Source organism: Motacilla alba, chromosome 2, assembly GCF_015832195.1.
Source record: "Motacilla alba alba isolate MOTALB_02 chromosome 2, Motacilla_alba_V1.0_pri, whole genome shotgun sequence".
NCBI classification, from domain to species: domain Eukaryota; kingdom Metazoa; phylum Chordata; class Aves; order Passeriformes; family Motacillidae; genus Motacilla; species Motacilla alba.
Window position 1 is genome coordinate 131,656,001 of NC_052017.1, and position 14,669 is coordinate 131,670,669.

Below are 14,669 nucleotides of genomic sequence, written 5' to 3' on the forward strand. Positions count from 1 at the left end.
GCCTGAACAGAAGATACGGAGAAGATGGAGCCTTCTGATGTGCCTGAGCACGTCTCAGAGGTACATGGCAATAAGGAGAGGCAAAGGATGCAAGTTTGAGTGTGGGAAATGCTCGCTGAAGGCTTGCTGGTGGTGGGTTGACCTTAGCTGGTGGCCAGTTACCCACCAGCTGCTCTCTCACTACTCCTGCTTGATGGGACAGAGGAGAAAACAGGGTGCTAAAGCTCCTGAGTTGAGATAAAGATCAGTTACTGTTACAGTCAAAACAGGCTGGGCTTTGGCAAGATGGGAGAGTTAGAGTTGCAGAAGTTTATTGCCAGTTCAAGAAGATGTGGTTTGTGAGAAGCAGACAAAAAGTGAAACACCTTATCCCCTTTTTTTGTCCTGAGGCTCAGCTTAACTCCTTTACTTCTAACCTCTGTCCTTCTGTCCAGCAGCTTAGAAGGATGGGGAATAGAGGTTATGATCATATGTTCATAATAATTCCTCTCTGCTTTATCTTCCCCCTCACACGTTTCCCCTGCTCCAGCATGGCTCCTTCCACGGGCCGTAGTCCTTCAGAGTAAACCTAGTCTAGCACAGATCCTATGTGAGTCACATTTCCTTCAGGTCTTGTCCCCCTGGTCTGATTTGGGTCCTCCAGAGGCTGCAGTGTGGATATGTGCTCTGGCACAGGCCTCTAATCAGGCTGCAGGACAGTTCCTGCTCCACTGTGGTCCCCTCTGTGGGCTACAGGGAAATAAATAACCTGCAGTGCATTTCCTTTCAATGATGTATCTAATCTGGCATTACCTGTGGCTGAGTAGACTCAAAATTGCTGCTTAAAAGAAGGGAAAATTGCACAGTATTAATTATTAGTAACCAGCCTGGAATAGCTGATGTCGGGATATTGTTGGGCCTTTCTAGTGATGAAGAGAGATACTTTGGATACAGGAGCTGGGAGTCAGTTAGTTGAGTTAGTCAGTCTGTTAGATTTGATTTATAGGGAAAAGCTAGAACCAGACCCACATAATTTTACAGTTTATTGTATTTCTGTGGTTCTTCAAAGATTTCTGGCAACTGAAACAAAGTTAAAACTCTGTAGAAATGGAAATTTTTCATTTTGTTTCCAAGAAGCATGGCAAGTGATTAGGTTAAAGAGTAATTTGTGGAAGAAATGAAAAATATAGTATAGTCTGGAATGTGAGGAGTATGGGAATGTTATTTTTCTTATAATTAAGTAACAACAGATGATTTATGTCTTAATAGGAAAAGCAGACATAACTGGATTGTTACAATTTACAGTCTGTAGTCAAAGTCTGAGAAGGGGAGATATCTGCTGCACAGAAGTATGTAAAATAGTAATACACTAGTCTTTCAGTAAATTTAACATAGATCTTGAAATGCTGATGGATGGTATTTGACAGCTCACAAATAAAACTTAGTGATGAAATTGTGTGACAAAGTAATACCTGCAGTGAGTTCTGGGATCACCAGGACTGGGAAGAATGAGCAGAGAGCTGGGAGGAGGCAGTAGGAATGTGGCAGCCAGGAGCTTGTAAGAAGGGCAGTTAAACAGACCTAGTAACTCCTTACTGAACAGGAGAGGGTATGGGGGAGCATCACAACAGCTGAGGTTAGAGCAGGGGAGGATTTCAGTGAACTTTAAGGAAAATGAACCACTACAAACTTGTTGGAAGTAAAGAGGCATCACTCTGTCTTGAAGAAGGCCAAGAGGACAATCTGGGGAACTACTGACCCAGATCTGCTGATGAGGTCTGGGCAGCTTGACCTCGATCTCTGGGAAGGATGAAGGAGCAAACTGTGCCGAGGACAGGAAGGTGATTAAGGGTAGTAGGCCTGGATTTGTGCCTTACTGACCTGATGGACTACTGCAATGAGATGATTGGATCAGTGGATGAGAGCAGAGCAGTAGCTGTGTGTGTATCATGGCCCTTGATGCTGTCTCCTGTAGCATCATTGGCAATCTGATGGAATACAGACTAGGTAAATGCATGGTGAGGTGAACTGAAAAGTAATTGAATTTGTGGGGCCAAAGGTTTGTAATCAGTGACACGAAGTCCATGCAGAAGCCACTAGCTACTACTGGTATATCTCAGGGTTCAATACTGGGGCCAGTATTTTTAAACATTTTTATTAGTGACCTGGATGAGGGGACAGTGCACCTTCACCAAGTTTGCTGGTGACACAAAACTGGGAGGAGAGGCTCATATGCAAATGGTCCCTGTTCAGGGGCACTCAATACACTGCAGAAGTTGGAACGTGGGAATTTTATGTAACAGAGGGAAATGTCAAGTCCCACATCTCAGGAAGAATACCAGATTGGCCACATACCAGTACACACTGGTAGCCAACTGGCCAGGAAGCATGTTTGCAGAAAAAGTACCCAGGGCTCCATTTGGAAAAGTTGAGCATGGGGCAGCAATGTGCCAGCAATGTCCAATTGTAGTGGAGAAGGCCAACAGCACACCTTAGGAAGAGCACTGCCAGTGGGGTTGAGGAGGGTGGTTAGTCTCTTCACCTCAGCACTGTGGAGACACATCACAGCTTGGCAGTGGCTGAGGTTGGCAGGCACCACTGAAGACCATCATCTAGTCCTCCCTCCTCAAGCAAGGTCAGGAAAAGCAGATTGCTCTGTACTGTGTCCAGTAAGGGGTTGAAAATCTCCAAGACTGGATACTCCACAACACTTTCAGTGCAATCTTCCCTGGTGTTCAAACATCCAGGAGGTAAAATTGTGTTCTGTTTAGACAGGACAAGATGTGTCTCTATGCCCATTGTCTCTGTTTGGGCACCACTGAGAAGTTAGGCTCCCTCTTTACACCCTTCCATCAGTATGAATAAACATTGATAAGGTGCTCTTGAGACTAATTATTTTCTTGAGCAGAGGGTACTGGAGGCCTCTGCAGTGTTCAAGCACTTGTTTTCTGGGGCTATTTCTGTTGTAAGGAATATAGCTCTTAGATACAGCAATGCACAGTGAGTGACCAGCAGATGTGGGATCTATGTTTTGGTTTCTTTTTAATATATAACAGTCTGAAATGCTTAGCATTTAAACCTCTATATAAATTCAGTTTTCATAAAGATGTTGATGATTTTAAAGCCTTCTGAAAGATAAATGTATCTATGATCTGCTGAACTATTAGATATACTTCAGGCAGTGATTGGTTTCTGAGAAGTGTTTAGAAAGTAACTTTCCCAGATATATTTGTACTTTAATTGTGGTTTTCTGGCAGAATTCCCACTGCAGAAGGGATGTTTGAATTGTGCTCCATCACTTATGTCAACAATTGCAGTGTTTGTCTTCCGCCCCACCAGGCCTGGATTCTTAGAGTGAAAGACTCCAATATTTGCCAGCAGCTTAGTATTTGTTTCCAGGCAGACAGTGTGTAGTTTATCTTATACTGACTTAAATATCTTTAAGAGCACAATTGGTGATATGAGTCAGAAGCAAATGGTATCATGCTTCACTTCATGGGCATAGGATCCCTACCTGGGATCATTTAATGTTGCTTCAGTATAAACAAATGAACTCTGCCACTCTCTGTACTGTGGCATCGATGGCAAGAATCATGGACGGACTAAATCATGAATGTTTCCTCTTGCAGAAGTCTGGGGTTTGTGTTTCACCAAGAAGCTCACATTTTGTAGGCTCTGGGGAAATACAAGTGTAGTGCTTGTATTCTGCAGCTTCACTGAGTGGAATGTGTTTTTCCTGAGGTTCTTTGGAACCTGTAAGTAGGTTGTTGCAATGCTGTATTTCCCTGGAACACTGGGTGGGAAACAGTGGTGGTGGGACCTGGGAAGCTGTGGCTGTGTGGACACTTCTGGACAGTCCTACATTGGACAGAGCCAGTGAGAAAACTACAGGGGAAACTACGTTAGGCAAAAGGAAGTGGTGGAGAGCCGGCTTTGAGCAGATGACAACACTGTCATGCTAAAGAGTCACAGAGAGCAGTGTGTGTGCACACCATTGTAGGACTGATCGCTTGGTTTTGGCCTCACTATCACTTTTCTGATAATGGAATGGGTTTAGCTTTTGTCCTCTGTAGGCTCATCGAGGACCTCTCCTGTCTAACTCTGTCTGGGTGCTTGCTGTCACATGTTCTTGACGAAATGCTTTGGTTGCATCATCTGCAGAAGTGAAATCTGTATTTATCACCTCTAGAGAGCAACCTCGAGCTGCTCTCAAGTAACAGGGTAAAGCTCTCACGAAGCCTCTGCTGAATGATTTGCATTTGAACTGAAATGTTCGGTCTTTGAATGTTCTCGTGGTCTCATAGTACCAAGGAAGTTTTTAATATTGTCCATAATTACTATGGTTTGCTTCCCCATACTCCCTAAAGATTCATGTGGTGCCAAGCACATATCCAGCTTCTCTCTGAAGAGCCTGAAGCAGTTGGTATGTCCCAATGGTGGAAGAGAATTCTGGTGGTCTCAGAATTGCTACTTAAAATGGTATATGTCTAATTTAAGGTACATTATGAGATGTCAATATTTTAAAAGTAGATTCTTTGACTGCACTGTTTACTAGTACTGTTTATTTTACCAAATATTAAATGAAGGAATTTGAGGGATCACATGTATTTTCCATCAAAGCAAAAGTCTTCAGCTTCCAACCTTCTGTACCATCTCTTTTTGCAATGTTCAACCCTGCTCTGCACCCATGGCAACAGAAGAGATCCTGGAGCTGAAGGCTGTAGAACTTTAATGCAGGCCTTTTAATCTTCTTTTAAAATAGATTTGTGAATTTTTTGATGTTTGAAAATATTCCTGTAGTTCCTGAGCTACTAAGTTTCATTTCCACAACAAACTTAGATTTTTTTAATCAAATACTCAAAATGTGAGGACTTTGATAACTTCTAGTAGAGCCTGGCCTTTCCCTTTTAAACTCTTCAGGAGGAATTCCTGGTCTCTGGGGACATGTGGCAATCATGACACAGTTACTTTATCTTGCACCTGTTTGTTTTGCCATTCTCTGCCTGGTGTGAGCAACAGCATCAGTCCAAAGCAGATCTGCCAGCTGGTCCAGCTGAACCCCACCTGTTTTCCCATGTCCTGGTTACCTCCTTTGGGTAAAAGAAAACAGAAAAGCTGTTTTCTACCAAACTTCACCTGTAAACACAATGAAGAAAGCAGCTGCAAGTGTCACTGTGGCTTACATGGGACAATCTCACAAGTGGTAAGGCCCTGCTTTCCCACAGCAGAGCAGCCAGGAGCAGGGCCTCAGCCCTGCTAGCTTCCCAGTCCTGTTCTGCTCTGTCACATCACCTTGGTTACATACTCTGCCACAGGTCCTTGCATGTTCCTTACTGAATCTCTTAGTTCTCTGTCCTCCTGCAACTACAACTTTCCCATTTTCCCCTTTTCCCCACTTGTTAATACTCTTCTATGCCTCCCTTTCCTTGTTCCTCTTGTATTTATACACTGCCACACTACCAGAGGCTGCACTTTTGAGTGTTTTCATGTTGCTAAGTGATATTTTTCCTCTCTTCTCAACAGCCAGGTTTTCTCAGAAAACCAGTTTAGTACCTGCAGTTCCCACTTAGTTGCCCTAAATTCAGATGCATTTTTGTCTTTATCTCCCATAGCTAAAGAACAGCTTACCTTGCCACATTCACCCTTGTGAAAGCTTGTAGTCATTACTAAAACTGTTTTCTTGGACAACACTGTTTCAGAATTGGTTACATTTCACAATTTATTTGTTGACTGTGTTGTTACAAGAGACTTGCAACCTGCTCATAAGGGCTTATCCAACCTGGACCGGGCTCTGGAGCGTGTGACTTGAAGCCATCATGCTGCAGCCATCACCAATGCCCCAAAGTATTGTGAAGCAAAGGACAGGCTGATTATTTGGCCAATCTGCTCATTATGCTGCACTGATTAAGGGTCTGGAAATACTAAATTACATATGGATTTTCAGCTACTAGTGGTACAGCAAGTAATCAAGATGAAAAGACACTGTTTTCACCAGCTATTGGAGTCAAACTATCCATAAAAATTCCACTTACCCCTTGTGAAATGGTGGATCAGAGTTACCTATGTCAGTGTTCTTTCAACTTAATTCAAAGTTAAATAGGTGTCAGAAAAAAAACAAGAAAACAAACATCATGAGCTTAGATGAATGCAAGAGTAAATACACAGCAGGTGCAGCCAGAGAGAGTTCATCCCCAGGTGAGAGGCCTGTACTGCTTCTGGGAGAGGTGTCAGTGCCACTGTGGCACCAGGGAGGCTTTGCTAGCCTGATACCCTGGACACTCAGATGGCTTAGAAATGCTCAGCACCTTTAGAGACCCTGTAAGGACAAATTTAAATGTACTTTTTCAGGCCATGATGAGTAATCTGTGAACCAGTGGGATGCTGTTACTCTGCCACGGCTGTTACCTGCACACAGCCTGGTGTGAAGTGGCAGGGTCTGCCTTAACGGGCCATTGCAGCACTTGCTGAGTGTATTTCCCCATCTGAAAAGGATCAGTTCTGACACCATTGCTGTGCTGTTGGATCCTGGCTCTACACCAGTGAAACTATTGTGTCAGCAGTGTTGTAAGGGTCCCTGTGTCTGCACTTACAGAGAAACTGTAAAACAGCCGATTTTAATTCCTGGTGGCAGCAAAATCTGAAATTAATAATGATGAACAATTTTGTGCTAGATAGTAAATCAATGATATTTTTAACTGAGGTACATAACTTTGAAGAATAAAGCTTACATCAATTTTATTTCATCAGAATGAAACAGAAATAACAAGTTTCTTCCCAAATACCAAACTGATGTAATAAGAATTCTTCACTTAAACTGTCCAAAACAGTTAGTTTCTAAAAGTGTGTGACTCGCCTGTAGTGGCTAAATTTTCATAAGAATTTTGAAAAATGCTTGTAAGTACATATCTACAAACATCTTTGTTACCAGCTAGAGGTGATTTTAATCCAGTTTCCCTCTGGTCTTGACCTGGGATTGTCACCTTGTGGAATTGCTGTGGCTTAGAAAAACAGCTTTGCCCAGCTTTGGCGAAGGGAGCTTTGGCCTGACTCTTTTGCAAAGGACTTTTTCCTCCTCTGAAGATTTGAGGTGTTCCAATGGCACTGTAGATGAATGAAGATGGATGAAAGAACCAAATCTTTTGGAGTTGTGTCTCTGAGGGGACAGCACTAAAGCCATCTTGAAACACCAACACACCTCATGGGCCTGGGTGTCTTTTTTGTAGATGCTAAGTAGGCATTTACAGCCACCGTGTTTAGCACTGTGACTGCTGTGACAGTCATTAGTACTGAAAATAACAGTTTCAAACCTAATACTCAGTGTTTTTCAGTGGGACTAAACTCAGTGGAAAATTGATAATTGAACTATTTAGGAAGAATTAGCCCAGCTGATACCAGAATGGATTATGGTACCTGCATCTTGGTATTTTTCTAAAAATTACTGTGGTTAGTGCTGTAAAGTAGTGGTTTAAAATTATTTTTGTGTATTTCCTAATGGAAAACACATTAATACAATAATTAGGTAAAAATAACTTTATATTCTTTTAAAAAAACCCACTTCTAATTCTTAAAAATCAGGTTTAGAGTTATTAAATATTTCAGCTGGCCTTATTAAAAGGTATTACTTAAGACAGATAGGGATTCTCTTTTGTTTCTGTGAAAAAAGTTGTTGTAATAAAAAAGTACATTTTTCATTCAAGCACTTCAGACTTCAAAGCTTCAAAACTTGGAGCTAAAATGAGCAGGTTAATGCCATCTCCATTTCAGTTAATGATCTCTTGTCACTTGTTTCTGTCAGACTTGAATTGCACTAAAAATGCTAAATCAAACCTATAATTTTCCTGTTGTTCTGCTTTGCTGGATGACAGTTCAGGCTCCTAATTCAGGCCTTTGTATCTCTTGTTGGCTCTCATGCAGCTGACCCCAAGAAATGGAATAGTCAAATGAGAATAACAATACAAAATCCATTTTTGTTTAAAATAACTCTATGGATACATTGTTCCTCTTGAACTATTTCCTAATTAAAATTAAAAAAAAAAAAAACACCCAAAAAAAAACCAAAACCAAAAAGCCCAAAAGTCAAACCCACAAAAACTCTCTCCATAAAAAACACCAAAACCCACTAACAAACAACAACTAAAAAAAACCAACAAACCCACAACAAGTGGTTCCTCCACAGCAATGAAATTCAAGTTTCAGAAGATAGGTGTGAATTTCACAATAACCTCTGGAAGTGGATCAGCTGCTTTACAGAAGCACTGTAGTGGGCCATAGATGGGGTTACATGTCTTCATCTCATACTGAATCCCAAGGACTTCATTTCCACCCTGTGATGCCTCCAACCTCCTCAAGCTGCAGTTCTTACCTGGAGCTCTCACAATTCACTGTTTTGCTAAGCTGCATTCGTAGCTTTTTTTTTTGTTGGTTTTTTTGTTTGTTTTTTGTTTGTTTTTTGTTTTTGTTTTTGTTTGGGGTTTTTTTGGTTGGTTTTTTTTTTTCTGTTGCTTTTAACCTTTCTTGAGGCTATTTAAATTTGTGGGGTTTTTCCCTATCTTTATGGTGCATCACACACAGAACATGAAACAAAGGTGCTGCCAAATGTGAGCCCAGCCAAGCATTGAGTGCACTGGCATTGTATCAGTGATCCTGCTGTGGTCAGACACAGCAGCTTCAGGCTCGTGGCTCGGTCTCAACCATCAGGTGTGCAAAGAGCAAACACTCGGTGCCCTCTCAGCTGCTGGTCTCCTCTGAGGCCAGCTGACTCAGGCTGCTCTGCTTGCACAGGTGTAGCACGATGCAGCCACAGCACACAGCAGGGGCAGAGTGAAGCTGAATGAACACCTGGGCACTGAAAGGATGTCATGGATAGACCTAATGGACAAAGAGATGATACCTTCCAGCAGTGTTTTGGTCCACAGAGCAGCTCCTTCTGAAAAGAGCGGCTGGGTGAATCAAAAATTCAGAGAATGTTCTGTGCCTGAATGAGCCTATGCCTCCTCAAAAGCGGCTGGGATACTCCTCAGGATAGATATTCCTGACAGACCTCTTTGCTTTTATACATATGTCCTAGTTGGTGTACTAGCATGTTATCCCATACAATGTGTTTATTTATTTTGTCAGCAAACAAGGGCTGGAATATTCCGTTTTTGCAGGTTTGTAAATGAGAGAGAGAGCTAAACTTCCAAATTTCTGAATATGTTCAGGTTTGCAAATCCATCCAATCTCAATTAAATTTAAGCCCAAATATTCAATGACACTTAAATGTTATCTACTCATGTTGAGACACAAAACTTGCCAGAGCAGAGAACCATGAAATTAATAATTTAATAGATTTCCTCAAATAAATAAGAATGCATTTAGTTATTTACTATCATCACCAGGTGCTTCCACAGGACTGAGGTAGTGTCTTACCACAGGAGAATAAATAACATTTCTAAAAGAGGAATATCTTTGTTTTCCTTTCCCAAATCAACAGACTTCCCACTGCAGTTTGTTTGACTATGGAGTTAAAAAGTGTTAAAAATTTTAGACTGAGGCAAATGAATCTGTTTAAGTCAAGCAGCCTTTGAGTTGTCACCATTTTCAGACACCATTTACAGACTGTCACATCACAGCAAGCTGAGATCAGTGCTACCTTACACTAATTCACAGATGAATCAATTCTTTGAGATACAAATTAATGGAACTGATCTTAAGAGAGCAAGAAAAATCTTAGCTCAAGAGGGAAACCTCCATCATAGGAAAAGGGCTTGGTCATTCGACGGAGAGGCAGCCCTTGCCAGCATTTCTGCTCCATCTGTAAGTGAAACCTTCTGTCAAACTGAGCTCAACCAGGCAGGAGCAGCCTCCAGCCCTGCTCTGCTTCCGAGAGGAAAACGCAGCCGCGTTGTCGTCATTCAGAGGAGTGGAAGGAAGAAATAAGTAATCTGCTGAGATGGGAATGGTAATGGAGATATATTTTGAAACTGATGTAAATCCTGTTTGGTGACGTGCTGGTGAGTCACCAGGGTGGGTGGAAGTGATTTTGCATAATAACAGTATCATCTGCTTTCTGCAACAGCAAACACAGGCTCTGTGCAGCAGCCAGTGAGTCATATGCTGTGTACCAACCTGAAAGGGGGGAAACCTCAAAATATTTACAGTTGCATTTCACATCTCAGTGCTAAAAGGTATTGGGAGTGGGCATAGGAGGTGCACACCTATTCTGGTTTCCCCTGGACTGATCACATCCAACCCAGGAGTCAAAACTTTGGAAGAACCTTAGGAAGATGCTGCTCTAGGCTCCACAGTGTTTAGGCAGAATAAAAGAGGACAGATGTGAAGAGCAGGACAGGATCTTTCGGAATTAACATTTATAAAGAGTGAGGCTGAATTCAGAATAAAAGAGGACAGATGTGAAGAGCAGGACAGGATCTTTCGGAGTTAACATTTATAAAGAGTGAGGCTGAATTCAGAATAATCGTACTGAGGTAAATTTTCAGGGGCACTTTCAAATAAGCAGAATCACAGGAGCCCAAAGGAAGACACATGTACAAAAAGTTGTGCTGAAGCTTAGAAAAAATCACAAGTACTTATTGAATAGAGGTGGGTTTTTTTCTCCTTTTTCTGAACATTTTATTTTTTAGGTGACAAAATATGGTTTAAAATTCAGCATGATTGCTCTTAATTGGACTCTTACACACTGATAACACAAATGTAATTAAGTCCTGCCAGTTTCCATCTCCTTTTCCCTGTCCTCCTGGCATTGTAGGGAACAGAAAAAAGCCTAGGAAAAGAAGACAGAAAAATTTGTGTTTGTCAGGTTTATAGTTGACTGAATAGGCCCTGTATATGTAGAACTAGAAATTCCTCAAATTACAGAACTTTCCTAATGTAGAACACAACTAATGGAGTGTCTGACTATTTCCTTTTTAATTGCATTTAGATTTTCCTGCACTGTTGCATTAGGCTGATAGAGCATCTAGTCTACTTCAAAACAAATGAATTACCTGTAAACAATTAAAATGTGGCAGTACCGGCTTAATTTCGTAATACAGAGAGAAGAATGCATCTAAAGGAAAAAGTCAAAGATATTTTAATTAAGACTCAGGTATTAGGGCCATAAAATTTCAGGCTCGTTCTGCCAGGAACAGCTGAAGTGCTAAATGTTTACCCAGTATGATACTTAGTTACATAAAATACTGCTTTCATAACTAGGTTTTATGATTTACCTTCTTAATTAGGAACAAAGTGTCATCTTGGAACAGAGTACAAGGCAAACAGATTTTATGTGGAGGAGCTCTGCAGACACTTGGGTAAATGAGAATAAATCCATCACTGCTCCGTGCTACAGCTCTGTTTGCAGTCTGAGTTTTCCAGGGACATCATGGTTGGTGCCCATGTTGGCTTCTGCAAGGCAGCAGTGACTGATTTGCTCCCTTTTAGGGACAAGCTCAATGGCTCTTTCTGCTGGGGAGCACCACCCCGGTACTTTGGGCTTCTCTCTGCATTATCCTTTCTTACTTACGCTTAACATCCTTGCTGGATATTACACTTGATGTCCTTTATTCAGGAGCCTTAATCAACAGATACTTAAACACTCTCAAATGAGGCCTGGTGCACAGATGACAATTGTTTTTTCCCAGAAATAATTTTATTTCACTAGCTACCTGTTTATTTGAACAAGCCTGGGACACCCAAAGGGACTGGAGGAAGACCTTGGACCTTCCTTAAGAAAGACATCTCAGCTGGGCTGTCACAGTCTAGCAGTACTTTGTAGGATGTGTTTCCATGGGTGGTCATTGCACCCTCCAAACAGTTTGGTGAAGGGAATGACAGTTTAGGACAATGAGCAGCTTCCCTATTATGACCTTTTTCCTACCTCCTGTTCTTTTGATCCCTTTGAATTGTTTGAACTCACAGGAAAATAGGAGCTATTTTCCATGAGGACAAATACAACTAGCCATTAGCAAGTGTGCTATCCCCTGAGCATCCACTTTCCTGAAAACCCAGGATCCACCATCAGCCAGTCTCTGCTTCTGTGCAGTGGTTTCAATCTACTTGCTACCCTTGACTGCAAATGGGGTAACTTTGCACTCCAAGAGCAGTAAAGGGCACTGCTGCTCAATTCACAAATGAAAATATCCTCAAGCAACTTTGGAACGTTTGAACTTCCAATGTGTCAGAAGTTAGATGAGGCAAACCTAAGGTTTTGTCTTTCACATACTGACTTTGAAGATTTGTGTTCACACAGCACACAGAAAAGGTATGATGCACCTTGTACAAACATGCACATCTGCCCCAGTTTTCATAAGGTATCAGTGAGATGCCATGCAGTGAGGGCACTGTGACGCCTGCCATGTATTGGTTTTTCACTACTTGCTGGGGAAGTGAATATGATTATACTGATCCTAAACTTCCCACTTATGCAAAGCTTACAGTTTGTTCACTGGGAAACATTCACTATTCACAAGGGAAGGAGACAGGACCCTGACAAGTTCAGGTCAGCATGGAAGTCCAGACGTAGTTTAAAGGCTGAGAAAGCTGAAAAGAAATGACCACAAAATTTCCTTGGTAGTACTCCATCACAGGAATCTTCTGTGCTGCCAGGCTACAGTTATTCAGAAATAAGAATCTGTTAAATTATTATTTTGAAACTAAACTGAAAGTTTCAGATGGGGGAATTCAAGGCCTTGCTCTCTGACTCTGTGAAATTGGAATTTGAGGTTCTGTTTCAGAGTCATTTTCAAACATGCAGAGGAAGAATGAGTTAATTTACTTCTCTCTATTTATGAGCTGTTTGGAGATATCTTACCAAACCTTCACATGTAGCTAATATTGAGTATCACCCACACATGTCCAGGAAGCTGGGAATACTAAACTGAAAACTTTCCTTGTTTGAATGGCCGAATCAAATTAAAGAATGCTACTATTTCCTTGTTGAAAGAAATGCATGATTAATGCAGAGCAATGTGGAAATTATATGGTATAAATTTAAAAACTTTTGAAGACAATTATTTGAGAAATCAAGGCAAGCAAATGATATTTTTTGAGTGTTCACAGCAGTAAAGAGGAATGCTTGATCATTTACTCATATAAACAGTGTGAAAGCTGCAGAGGCAATCTGGCTTCCAAGCTTATTGCAAGCTTGGAGTGATGATGTCAAATGGGTATAACACAGCTAAATAATTCTATTTCTCCTCAGATACACAGAATACATTACTAGAAAGAAAAAGTTTTAAATTCAAATTCTTCTCCCCCCTCTAATAATGTTCTTGAACCACAGGGATCCTGGGTAGGTCAGTAAACTGATCTGCTGTCTACTTTCTGGGGTGAAGAGAGCAGATTTGCGAGAAAAGCTGGGGTTTGAAACCAGATTTAACACCATCCAATAAAACAAGCAGAGATGCCACGCAAAAAATGAAGAGAGGCAGGACATCTCCTAAATCTCCTGTTGCTTCTTCTGCACCTAACACTGAAATGGTTATTTGGATGCAAAAGAATTAACTGACCCAGTATCAGCAAAAGGAAAATTAATAATGGGTCCTACAACAATTACGCATGGATTTTATGAGTAAGAGTTTCTTTTCATTATTTTAAACCTATTTTAGAGGTAAATGCAAATGTAAATTTCCTGAAATCCCCTTCCTTTGTTCATCCCCTGCCCACCCTGTCCTTTTACTTCCTATTCTCATTATTTCAAGTAGCATATTTTGAAACCAGCATACACAGAGCAGACATCACTGACAGCATGAGGAGGAAAAGCATCGCTGCAGTGTGCACCAGACAGCACAAAACCAGAGCAGCTACAACACAGTCCAAGCTCCTCTAATAAGATCTGTGGGGGACCACCCTGTTTTTAGCAGTTAATGAAGAGAGGTCAGATTTTAATGCCTTAATCATCTCCCAGCGTGAAGGTAGCAGCATGACAAATTACACTTGATCCAAAAATTGCATTTTTAATCCCTCTCCTGCTAGGCTACACCACCTCAGGTGCTGAAGTAACGGAAGAAAAACAAATTGTAAAGTTTTTCCCTTTAAGTGTTCTGCAGATTTTAATTCTTCACTTGCACATTGCCATCAACCTTTTCCTGCCTTGCATCACTTGATCTCCACCGAGCTTCACGGGGGTAGTGAGTAGTTGAGTAGTTCCCATATTATTACCCTACTGGAAGAGATGGAATCAGGCCAAGGATTCAACCGATCCTGGGTATTTTCTGTTTCTGGAGGCAGATTTCCTTGTCTGCCCACTTTCCCAATACAATTCTCAGTACAAAACTCATATTATTGAATACATACCCTTGTACTGTTTCCTCGCTGTATTAGAGATGCCATCTCTGTTTCATGCCAGCCAACAGGCACTTCCCTGCCATGGGCTGTTCTATAGCTACAGCACACGCCCTCTACACCATGGCTGTGTGCCTCAGTACCTCAGAGTTTGCTCTTCAGCTCAGGAGGGAGTCAGAATGCTGCAGATCCATCAGTGTTGTGCCCTGCACACTTGGCAGTGAGGAGTAATTTTCAGTAATTCAGAATGAGTTATGATAAAAGGGTACCCACAGTTGTATTTGGCACTTTTAATGAAACAATGCAAATGTCTTTTTTTTTCCTCCTAGTCTCTTAAATTTATTTTAAACACACTAAAGAATGAACCTTCCTTTAGCTATGGAAAAAAATCCCAGTTTCAAAAACTAGTTCTCAGTTCCACTAGGAGC